Source organism: Ruditapes philippinarum, unplaced genomic scaffold, assembly GCF_026571515.1.
Source record: "Ruditapes philippinarum isolate M1 unplaced genomic scaffold, ASM2657151v2 ctg579_1_1_1_1, whole genome shotgun sequence".
NCBI classification, from domain to species: Eukaryota; Metazoa; Mollusca; class Bivalvia; order Venerida; family Veneridae; genus Ruditapes; species Ruditapes philippinarum.
In genome coordinates, this window is record NW_026861557.1 from 321,208 (window position 1) to 332,884 (window position 11,677).

Genomic DNA, 11,677 nt, shown 5'->3' on the forward strand with positions numbered 1-11,677 from the left:
TTCACTCTATATCTACCAATGGATCGGCATAATGTCACTTTAAGGAGGACCAATATTGGCTTTGCATATGTTGAGGAGGACCGATATTGGCTTTCCTTTCATTGGAGACAAATATTGGCATTGCTTTCATTACATATCATTGGGTTTCATTGTATTTCAGATAAATATTGGCATTTTTTCATTGCAAACAGCTGTTTGATTAAGAAATAACATCGGCCTGAGAGGTGTATATCGGCTATTTAACCCTGGTTTGGAGTTTTGATGCGTTGGAATTGACCACGAAGACCGTGGGCCTGAGTGGTTAATTTTGTCGCTTCAAAACGACAAAACCGGTGTTAAATAGCCGATATACACCTCTCAGGCCGATGTTATTTCGATTCTAACACGATGAAATAAGGAAAATCACTAATGTTATTTTTTAAGTGGAAATAACTTCAAGTGCCGATTTTCGTATAACGCTGTTCGATTCTCGCACCCTACTGTTGCAAAGATATAGAAATTATTAAACAAAAGAAACAATAAGAAAAAAACGTTATTTTATCAAGTTTTTAACAATAAAAACTTACGTCGTATTGTGTTTACATCAGTGCCCCATTTATCATTCTTGTCTGTATGAAATAACGTCAGCTTGTTTATGAATGATTTGTTTACTTAGGATAACGTCATTACGCTGCTTACGGATTGGCGCCATTTTGTCAAAATATTTATTAACTGATATGGATTTAATATGTGGCGTTAGTGTATGTGAGATATTATTTCGGTATTGTATGAAAAGAAAACATTATACAAACTGAAAATATAAATAAAAATGCTTTTTATTGTTGCTTTAAAATGCTTTGTAAACTATATAATCGAGGGTGAAAACATAACAGCCCTTATACAAGTAGTCCCTAACCAGTGTTTATTGGCAGTTTAACACCAGTTTTTTTCTTTATTTGTCTATAGTGACAAAATCACGTGAGTGTTAGAATAGTAAATATATAATGAACATTCTCATCTTCATTTTCACAATTATCAAGGGCCTGCATGTAATTAATCAATAATTATAAGAAAAAAAAATAATTTAAAAGATATGTCTGAATTTTGAATTTCTTTGCTTCAATGTTAAACAGTACGAGAGTGTGATCAGGCCAACAAATGAATGTAGCTGGTCATCCTTCCTGTCTTAAATGACCAATCTTATACTGTAATTGTATGTAAAAAGTACTCTTTTTGTTTTGTTTTATTGTTCAAGTAGTATTTTTCTAATATTTTATATTATTTTTTATTATATCTTGTCTTATGTGTAATACATATCAGGTCTTTTTGGCCAGTTATATGAATAATGTTTAAAAATATATAAGAGTAAATAAATTTTTAAAATAAAAAAATCTAAACTTGCTGACTTTGAACCATATTTGGTTCACCTTTCTGCACTGATCCACATAGGTGTGTTTAATACAGTTTATGTGAAGGAAGCTATTTAGTATGGTTATGAAATGTTGATGGTTTTTATCACCAGGTGCTTATTCTTTATGCAATGCAAGTATGATGGAAATACAGTGTATAGTTAATATATGATATAAAAGCAACAAAAACTTGCATGTTTTATAACAATTCTTAATTGATCACCATGGGTGAGACTCTAAAGTGAATGAAGTGTCAAAGTTTTATTTCAGAAATATCCTGAATATAATAAGCATATAACTTTTAAAATATCTTTCTTTTAGTTTTGAATATCCATTTAACTTGCACATGTTATTCACAAAGTCGTAGGGTAATATGTATAGCTTGTGAAATATGATTTGAAAATAACTTAACATGACAGTTGGTATTGTGGTAGAAATAGCATCAATTTTTACCTGAAAATAGGTCACCATACACTATGTATATTATGTTTAATGCATGTATTGAAGATTCTAACTTGCTTGTATTTCAATCATGTGATATTTTAAGACATTCCTGTTGTTTCAGCTTTATTCCATGTAATACATAATTGAGCCGCGTCACGACAAAACCAACAGTGCGTTTGTGACCAGCATGGATCCAGACCAGGCTGCGCATCCGTGCAGTCTGATCAGGATCCATGCTGTTGGCATACTGGCATACAGACTCTACAACAAGTAAGAAACTGATAACGAACAGCGTGGATCCTGATCAGACTGCGCGGATGCGCAGGCTGGTCTGGATCCATGCTGGTCGAAAACCCATTATTTTGGTTTTGTCGTGACGCGGCTCATATTGAATTAGATCTGTTGTTAGTGATACATTGAAAACACATTCAGTCTTTCATATTTGATATACATGTACTTCATTTGTTGTTCTTTTGCTTAATCATGATGTAACGGTGCAATTTATGTAGAATTATAAAGGTATATTAGAAAAATAAAAAGTGTTTGTTTTAGTAAATCCTTATTATATAAATTCTCATTATTCTACATAATGAATTCCAAACAGGATGTGTTATTACTTCCCTTTATAAAGATCCTTCATGAAATCTGATAGATTTTGAATGTAATAGATTTTTGTCCCAGTTATATTTAGCAAAGTCGACAGCTTAATTTAAAGAATATATTTAGGTTTAAACATGTTGTGATGAGCCCTTGTTCTTTTCATTAAAAGTTATAACCTTGAGTTGTTACAGAGTAATAAATAAAATAAAGATAAAGTTTTTAAAAAAATTTCACTGTAAGTGTTAACCCTTAATTAACCTGCTGTATTTATGTCAAAGATTTAACAGCTTGCAATTTTGATCTATTGTAAGTTCAAGATATTTCTATATTGATGTACAAAAATTTAGCTATCAACTAACTCTTAAGGTCATACTCGATCTGACCAGGCTTTATACTGGTGGCAAAATCCTATCACTATTCATGGTTAAGGCAGGCCAAGGTTTAATTGTGATATACCAAAGTTTTATTTTTCTGGCATAAAAGAAGAAAAAAACTGGCTAAATTTATTCTTCCATATTCAAAGAGATGATCATATTGCGGAGATTAGATGGAAAGGGTACATGTTGTGTTCTTTGCTGAAACCTATCTGTGTTTGTATCTTGTACTGTTGCTGTGTCATGTATCCAAATGTTTGGCTCTGTTTGAACTGATTGGATATTATGAGTGTTGTTTGAATAAGAGTTGGAATCAAATACATCAGAATATTCAGGACTAGTATGTAGCTGTCTGCTGGGTATACTGGTATGTTGTAGTGTTTGTTCTCCATTTGAGTTAATTGTCTTTAATCTTCCTGGATTACTTGTTGAAACAGAAGACTTGTGTATATGATTTCTCGGGTTTCCATTATCACAATTTTGCCGTGTTATATGATGTTCATCATTTAAATTTCTAGTCTGGAACAATGATTCGTTATAACTGGTTGGTATGAAATTGTTATAAGTTGATGTATTATTGTTCGTCTCCTCACAGTTCATATCATTACTATCTGTTAAATCTGCATTAGCTCTCTTCTTTCTCACTGAAACATAATTCACAGTGATACCTTAATTACAACAAGAATGTTATATTGAAAACTAATTACTGAGATTTGTTTATTAATTGATAGTCTAGTTGACTTATAAACTTGCACCACAGTATTACAGGTTTGAATATAACTATGATTAATGACCTCTTAATGAGTAGAAGGTGTCTTGAAACAAGGAATCACATTGAACTTTTGTGGTTTTACCAAGGTACTATTTACATTCATTACCTTTTTTTTTTATTAAAAAAAAATGATTACTTTAATTTACTTTGCATATTTATAACTAGTGGTAAAAACAAGACATAGGTGATAAAAAATAATAAACCGAAATTATAATTTTGTTTCTATTTTTGTTATGTCTCAATTTTTAGCAATCATTAGTGTTGAATTAAGTTTGCCATGTACAAGTTAAGCTTCAGTCTGCATGTTGACATTGTATTATACTTGTTGCATACATGTGAACTTTTTTGGATGATCAAGTGGGAGATTTTTCTTCAAAAAGAGGGAGATTTCAGAATTTGCAATACACAAAGGAGGTTATGACATCAAAAAGATGGGAGATTTCTTTAATTTGCGAAAATACCCCTTATTTTAAGAAAAATCTTTGAAAATATGGCTGCAGAAAGTGGGAGTCTCCCACTCAAAGTGGGAGAGTTCACATGTATTTTGTTGCAAAGACTGATCAGTTTCATCAGGTCAAAAGTTAATCTCAAGCTTTAATTTTTGTATCACTTGTCTCTAACTGCAGCAGGTACAAATCCTGCCATTAATGTTGAATGAATTTTTTCATGTGAGGAAGTTATCCAGTAAGCTACAAAGTGTGATGGACCTAATTGGTTGCTTAGAGTTACTTGTAAAAATGATATTATTGGATAGTCTTCATCCGCCAGAAGAGCTGGAAATAGATTTTGAAAATAATCATTGGGGTCCTCACAATGTTGCTGTGACTTTAAATTACCAATCAAAATAACATTAATAAAAATAATAATAAAATTTCGGTGCATCAATCGGTAGCATTACCTTGTCTCATGTACACTACTGTTGTTGCTGCAACAACAAGTATTACTACAGATGTAACGATAGCAACTGTTGTCATTTTGCTTATTGGTTCAGCTTGGTTGGTACCAGCTTTTTGAGGTTCTTCTGTGGGCAGTGCTGGAATATGATTTATCTCATCTTGAACTAGATATAATCAAATACCCCAGTACCAAAAAATTGAATGTACACTGCTATATTATTACAGCACCCCACAACTAAGCCACCAACCAGATCTGACATTTTTTTCTGTCAGCTCGTCAGTTTTAGAAATAGATACTAAACATCCTTTTATAATTGAAATGTTGCAAATTCAGGGAAGAGCAAGGCCACTAGACAAAGATATAACATGTTCATAGAATATATATAAAATAAAGTCATAAAAGAATAAAGTATATATAAGGGGTAAAAAGATGTCAGTTACGTAAATGCCACAATAATGTCACAATGATCTGTTATCCTAGTAAAGTCTTGCTGAGTTATTTTCAAGTTTCAGGTCAAGATACTACATGATTGTACATGTAGAAATGTATTATTTTAAGCTAATTACATTTTTTAAGCTACAATTTTTCAACATTTTCTTGCTTATTTTCAAGTCATCACAAAATATCAGAGTAAAAACAAATATTTTACATTTGGCTGAAATCTGACTTTTTTGACATTAATTTAAAAAAAGGATAGATGAAATCCATAAAATACAGAAAATCTATTACTATTGACACCATATGCAAGCTTTGTTGTTCTTTTTGTTGTCTTGTATGTTGTGATTTTGGAGGTAGAGTTTAGAACACCACTTGGCAGTTTTAAGGTAACACGAATTACTGACAATACTGGTAGATTGCACTGTAAAATAACTTTGTACCATCCCTAAACAATAAAAAATAAAAATACAATAAGTTTAGGGATATGTTTAATAAAGAATATTTTGTTTCGCTCTTAAAATTTTAATAATAATTGTATAGTACTCAATAAATGGTTATTAGTGGAGTTCAGTATGAACAATTGTTTGAATCTGGTATTTATATGTGAACACTGTTATTCATAGTCCAAACCAGTTTTATGTGGATTCATTCAAGACACATGTCACCATATACAACATTGAAATGTTACTGTTTGTTTTTTTTTTTAAAAAGAAAAGATTTTACATGCCTTATGAAAATGAATGGTTATCATCTTATAATGTCATAAGGTCACCATGTCTTATTATGTCAGATGGTCTCCATGTCTTATTATGTCAGATGGTCACCATGTCTAATAATGTCAGATGGTCATCATGTTTTATAATGTCAGGTTGTCACCATGTCTTATAATGTCAGATTGTCACCTTATAATGTCAGATGGTCACCTTGAAAAGTCAGAATGTCACCTTACCCTGTAAAGTCAGATTGTCTTACAATGTCAGATTGTCACCATGTTGTATAATGTCAGATTGTCACCATGATTTAAAATGTTAGAATGTCATATTACCTTGTTATGTCAGATTGTCCCCATGTCTTATAATATCAGATTGTCATCATGCTTTAGAATGTCAGATTGTCACCATGATTTAAAATGTCAGATAGTCACCATGTCTTATAATGTTACCAACTTGATATTAAATATAAAGTCTTTAATTGTATGTAAAAATGTGAGAGACTCACTATCCTAGATTTTAAGCTTATTTGCATTTTCTTACCTGACTTGGCTAGGTTTTTGTTCCAGAAAAATGTAGACATGTTTGATACCTATCTTGTATTCCATACTGAGGTTGTATGCTGTATTTCATAAGATAAATGGTTGCTTTACCTTCAATAATATACATGAATAAATTTATTGTGACATCTTCAAAAAGAAATACTGAACAAATAACTGGCTTTTTTGAAGTATTTACTGAAACATTTTTAAAACAATTTTATTGTGGCTAAGTGGTGAAGGAAGCTACCTTAAAGAGTATAAATCTTTTTCTTATGAAATATTTTTATAAAATTTATAAACAGTAAAATTATATTGGTTCCATTATTATATGGTTGATTCCCGAAAAAGTTGTTACATAGAATGTCTCTGTTAATTATTTAACACACATGAATAATTTACAGAAACAGAAAAAAGTGTTCCGGAACACAATATTTATTTATCCATTTAGCGATGATTTTGTTCATGTGCCACTCGCTTAAAGGCAATTAATTACCATATTTATTTCATCCAAGTATTTTGGCAGTATTTTTTTTTTAAATTATTAGGACATACCATACAATTTCCATGTTATATTAAATAACCCTGGATAACTTGTTGCTTTAAACTGGCCGGCTTCATCTGTATAATTTGTTCCTGTAAAAACAATCATGCTAAAGTATTTTGAAAGAGTGTAAAGCTATACTGTAGTTAAGTTTGAAAAATATAAGAAAATTTTTCCAAAAACTGTACAATCACGTTGTTTTCATCTTTAAACTTTTTTCTGGAAAAGTTCATCAAAGAAAAGACTGTTATTTATTCACATATAATTATACAATTTTTAATGAATGATATATTCATAGAAACCAAAAAAAAACTTTATGTAATTTTTATGTAAGTTTATGTTATCCAATTTTTGATGGAAAAAAAGGTTATATAATCATGCCCCCCTTTAAAGAAGTGGGGGTATATTGCTTTGCATTTGTCTATCAGTCTGTCCGTCGGTCTGTAGACCAAATGGTTTCCGAGTGATAACTAAAGAATACGCCTAGGAACTTCAAACTTGGTATGATGATTGTTCATGACCAGTAGATGACCCCTAACAATTTTGGGGTCAAGGGGTCAAAGGTCAAATCACATTGACATTTTAGGTAAAAATGGTTTCTGAGTGATGAATGTTCATGACCAGCAGATGACAAAAATAAAGTATGAAAATTAACAAAGGGCAATAACTCAAAAATTAAGAAGTGCAGAGTACTAATTCTTGTGCACTGCACTTTTGGTTAGCATGCATACCAAGTTTGAAGTAATTCAGACTCCTAGTGACTGAGTTATGCTCTGGACAAGCTTTAGGGGACGCTGACAACGCCGCCGCCGACAAAAGTTATCCCTATATGTCTATATGTCTTTTAAGGCGAGACAAAAATCATACTGTCAAGTATCTAAAATACCTTGATGTTAATAAATATCAAATAAAAATAAGCAATTATCATAGTATTGCAAGCAATCCATAAGTCCCCTACCGGTTAAAACCCCAGCAAGTATAACTTAAATGTTTCAACTTTTCTCTATTTAAATAAATTTGTCGGAAAAAATCTTTTAAAGTGATCTGAGAAAACAGTTTTTATGAATAGACAGACAGACTGAAGGAGACTCTTAAGTTATTCTTTTAAACATCCCCGTTAACAAAATACAACATACTTTAATACAAAATTCTTAAAAAAGAAATAACTCTTGAAATAACGATGCTTGATTTATGAACATTGATGTGAGTTTAAAGTCACGAAGAAGATAAGTAAAAAAATTAACAATTTTCAAACAAAGCATTAACTATAATGTAAAGTAAGTAACATTAAGATGAAAATCAAAAACAAAAATACAATGTATAATGTACATGTAGGTGTTGATAATGAAAGTTTATTTTGAATTTGAAGAAAATCCATGAAAAAATAAGAAAGTTAAAGAATGAATAAGAAAAATTTAAAGTTTAAGGAGGAGATAATTCTGGAAATATGGATCTAGATTTATAAACCTTGTCATATTATTATGATGTTGGATTTAGTAAATCCTATAAGGAATGAAGAAGTTGGGAGTAAAAAATACCAAGTTCAAGGGGGACATAATTCTAGAAATAGTGTTACTAGAGTATCTAACCTTCTCACACATGTTGAGTGATAATAAAAAACATATATATGAAGTTTGAAGTAGATACATTAAGAAATAAAGAAGTTATTTAAAAAAGACAACTTTTTTTTCATAAAAATTCTAAGTTCAAGGGAGGTAATTCTAATCATTTTTGTGCTAGAGTTGTAAACCTTGTCACATATGATGTGGTTGATGACCAGAAACTTATATTTAAAGTTTGAAGTAAACACCTTAAGAAATAAAGAACTTATACTGAAAAAGCGTAAAAATTCAAATCAGAAATCTTGAAATTCAGTCTATTTGTTGCCATAGCGACCAGAATTTTCAACATAGGAAGAAAAGAAAAAGATGTGCATAATCTCCAGACTGTCATCTGCCCATATTTTAAGTTTCATATAAATATTTTCAGTACTTTTTGAGTTATCACTGGATCCAGTTTATGTGTAAAATTTGCCATTATTCATTCACACAATGCTTAAAAAAAGACACACCAGTAAAACGGAATGAAAAGAATCAGAGAATTTACTGTTATCCAATCACACAAGTACCTCTGGGTTCGTACGGACTGACAAGACGGATGGACGGAGGGTAAACCTAAAGTTCCCTCCGGTAAAACCGTTAGGGGACATACAATGACTTTGATATAGACTTAACATTCTTAGCCATGTTTTAATCTTACAAACCATGAATCAGCAAATAAATGCTCCCGCTGAGATTTGAACTCAGATCTCCTCTTATGTATGTGATACAATAGAGGCATTTTTACAATTAAACTAAAAGAGCTTAAAACTTACTAGCCATGGCTTGTAATTCATTTAAAAGATTAACATTCTTCCTACTTTTTTGCATCGATAGTTTTAAAACAGCCAAATATAAGTAAGGGCCAAATATTGGTCTTTTCTAAACAAAAGGGCCAAGATGGCCCTAGATCACTCACCTGACCCATCAAACTCATCCGAGCAATTGCTTAGACAAGCATTCTGACCAAGTTTGATGACAATTGAGGCAAAAATATGTGTTAACAAGTTTTTTCAATATTTGGGCAGTGTGACCTAGTTTTTAACCCAGGTGACCCATATTCTAACTCGACACAGAAATCATCAAAACAAACTTGCAGACCAATTTCCAGGATATTTGGAGCTAAACAATAACCACTAGAGACTTAAAAAGATTTTTTTTATTTTTAGCTCCTGTGACCTTGTTTTTCATCAGAGATGACCCATGTTCGAACTCATCCTAGAAATTTAAAATCTAGACAAGCATCCTGACCACTGAAGTGTTAACAAGCAAATGTGGATGGACGACAGATGACATTCAACGATCCTAAAAGCTCACCCTGAGCTAGCTCAGGCGAGCTAAAAAGGGGCACAATTTTGTCAAAATTCTTAATAGAGTTTCCTCCTTCTGTCCACAGGTTGGTGGCATGATGGTGAACATGTGTGCAAAGTTTCAAAGCCTTATGTCAGTAGACTAAAAATATTTTAGGTGGTTCGCAAACTTTAACATAAGTGGTTACGCCGATGCACAGGTAACTAGAATAGCTATACTCAAAGAGCCAACACTCTACCACTATGACAAAAAGGATGAATCATGAGTAATTGATATAAACAGATAATGAAAGGATAACGAAATTGAGATGTATATTAAATAGAACTTGCCTATCTTTCAATCTTATTATTTTAGGGAACATTTCAAAACATTACCGGTATACTGACTGAATTGTGAACAATAACAAGACAATTTTTGTTAAAAGGACTCCACTGAGGTTTCTTGTCATCATGGGACTGAAAATTATTTTTCCAGATAAATGTACCATTTGATGAAGGTTAAGACCACCAATCTTTGTGCAAAATTTCAGATCATTTGCGCAATTTGTTTTTCCAGAATAATTATTCAAATTGTAAAAAATGACCAAAAATGAAAAGCGTTTAAACGCTTTTCACTCAAATCAGGCTAAGAAAAGCATAAGGATTTTCAATTTATTTCAAAGTATATTTCTTAACTATCTTTGCATATATTTCTGTTTAAAGTGCCCCAATTCATTTATGAATTAGAAATTCAAATGTTATGTTTTTTAGGCATTTAAACCTCAGTGGAGTCCCTTTAATATAACTATAAAATCTATTAACTTCATTTCTTCCCCTCTGCTTTTATCATGGCTTGGGACATGCTAGTTATTAAAACTAGGCAGCATTGGAAGAGCTTAGTATGTTAAATGGACTACATCTTTCAGTTATATCCATCTTTCAATTTAATTACTTTAATTTAGGGAAAATTTCAAAATATGTTCTGTCTGAATAGTGAACAGTGCAGACCATGATCAGATAATTTTTTGTGGATTTCGCTATAAAATATATTAACTTCATTTCTTCCCCTCTGCTTTTATCATGGCTTGGGACATGCTAGTTATTAAAACTAGGCAGCATTGGAAGAAGTGTAGTCATAGTATATGTCGAACTGTCATAAGCGCGCGACTGAATGGACGTTTTGTTATTATTTTATATTATTATTTGTATAACGCGCTACACTTCTCCCACCATTCAGTTAACGAATCTTGTGACGTTGTTGGTATGTAATTTTTTTTTTTATTATTACTTTTATAAAAAAAAAATATTACTTTTATATATTTTTTTTTGTTATTATTATTATCATACATGTATTTACTTTTATATTATTAATTTTTTTTTTATTACTTTTAATTTGTTATTATATTATTATACATGTAATTTGTTTATCATTATTATTATTATTATAATTTGTTTATTATTATAATTATTATTTTTATTATTGTTATTTTTTTTTATTATTATTACTTTTAGATTATTATTATTTTTATTATAGTTATAGCTTTTATGCTTTTGATATGTTTTCTTTTTATTGTTTCTTTTATTACATAGTGCATCTACTATTATTTTTCATGAACACAACAACATAGTTTTTACCATTTTTTTTACTGACACATTGATTGAAGTTTAAATTTTAATAAAAACAATCTATTTTTACATTTCATACCCAGAACATACTTTTACATTATATACATATAGCTCTTTAAGAGCTGACCAGAAACATTTTTATATTTATTTTCATACCTTTTTTGATACAAATTTGTTTATTATCAAAATTATTATCTTTATTATTATTATTGTTATTAATTTTAGATTATAATTATTTTTATTATAATTATAGCTTTTGTTTTTTTTTATATGTTTATCTTTTTATTGTTTCTTTTATTACATATTGCATCTACTATTATTTTTCATGAACACAACAACATAGTTTTTACCATTTTTTATTACTGACACATTGATTGAAGTTTAAATTTTAATAAAAACAATCTATTTTTTACATTTCATACCCAGAACATACTTTTACATTATATACATATAGCTCT

General features: G+C 30.3%; 1 long non-coding RNA gene across 1 annotated transcript; it reads right to left on the bottom strand.

The window, feature by feature from the left end:
* Positions 1-5,210: 5,210 nt before the first annotated feature.
* Positions 5,211-6,803, bottom strand: LOC132716103 (uncharacterized). The gene is made up of 3 exons (XR_009623770.1): positions 6,718-6,803; positions 6,167-6,276; positions 5,211-5,358 (listed from the first exon to the last, which is right to left on the bottom strand). It is a non-coding gene; the product is annotated as an uncharacterized LOC132716103 (long non-coding RNA).
* Positions 6,804-11,677: the final 4,874 nt, after the last annotated feature.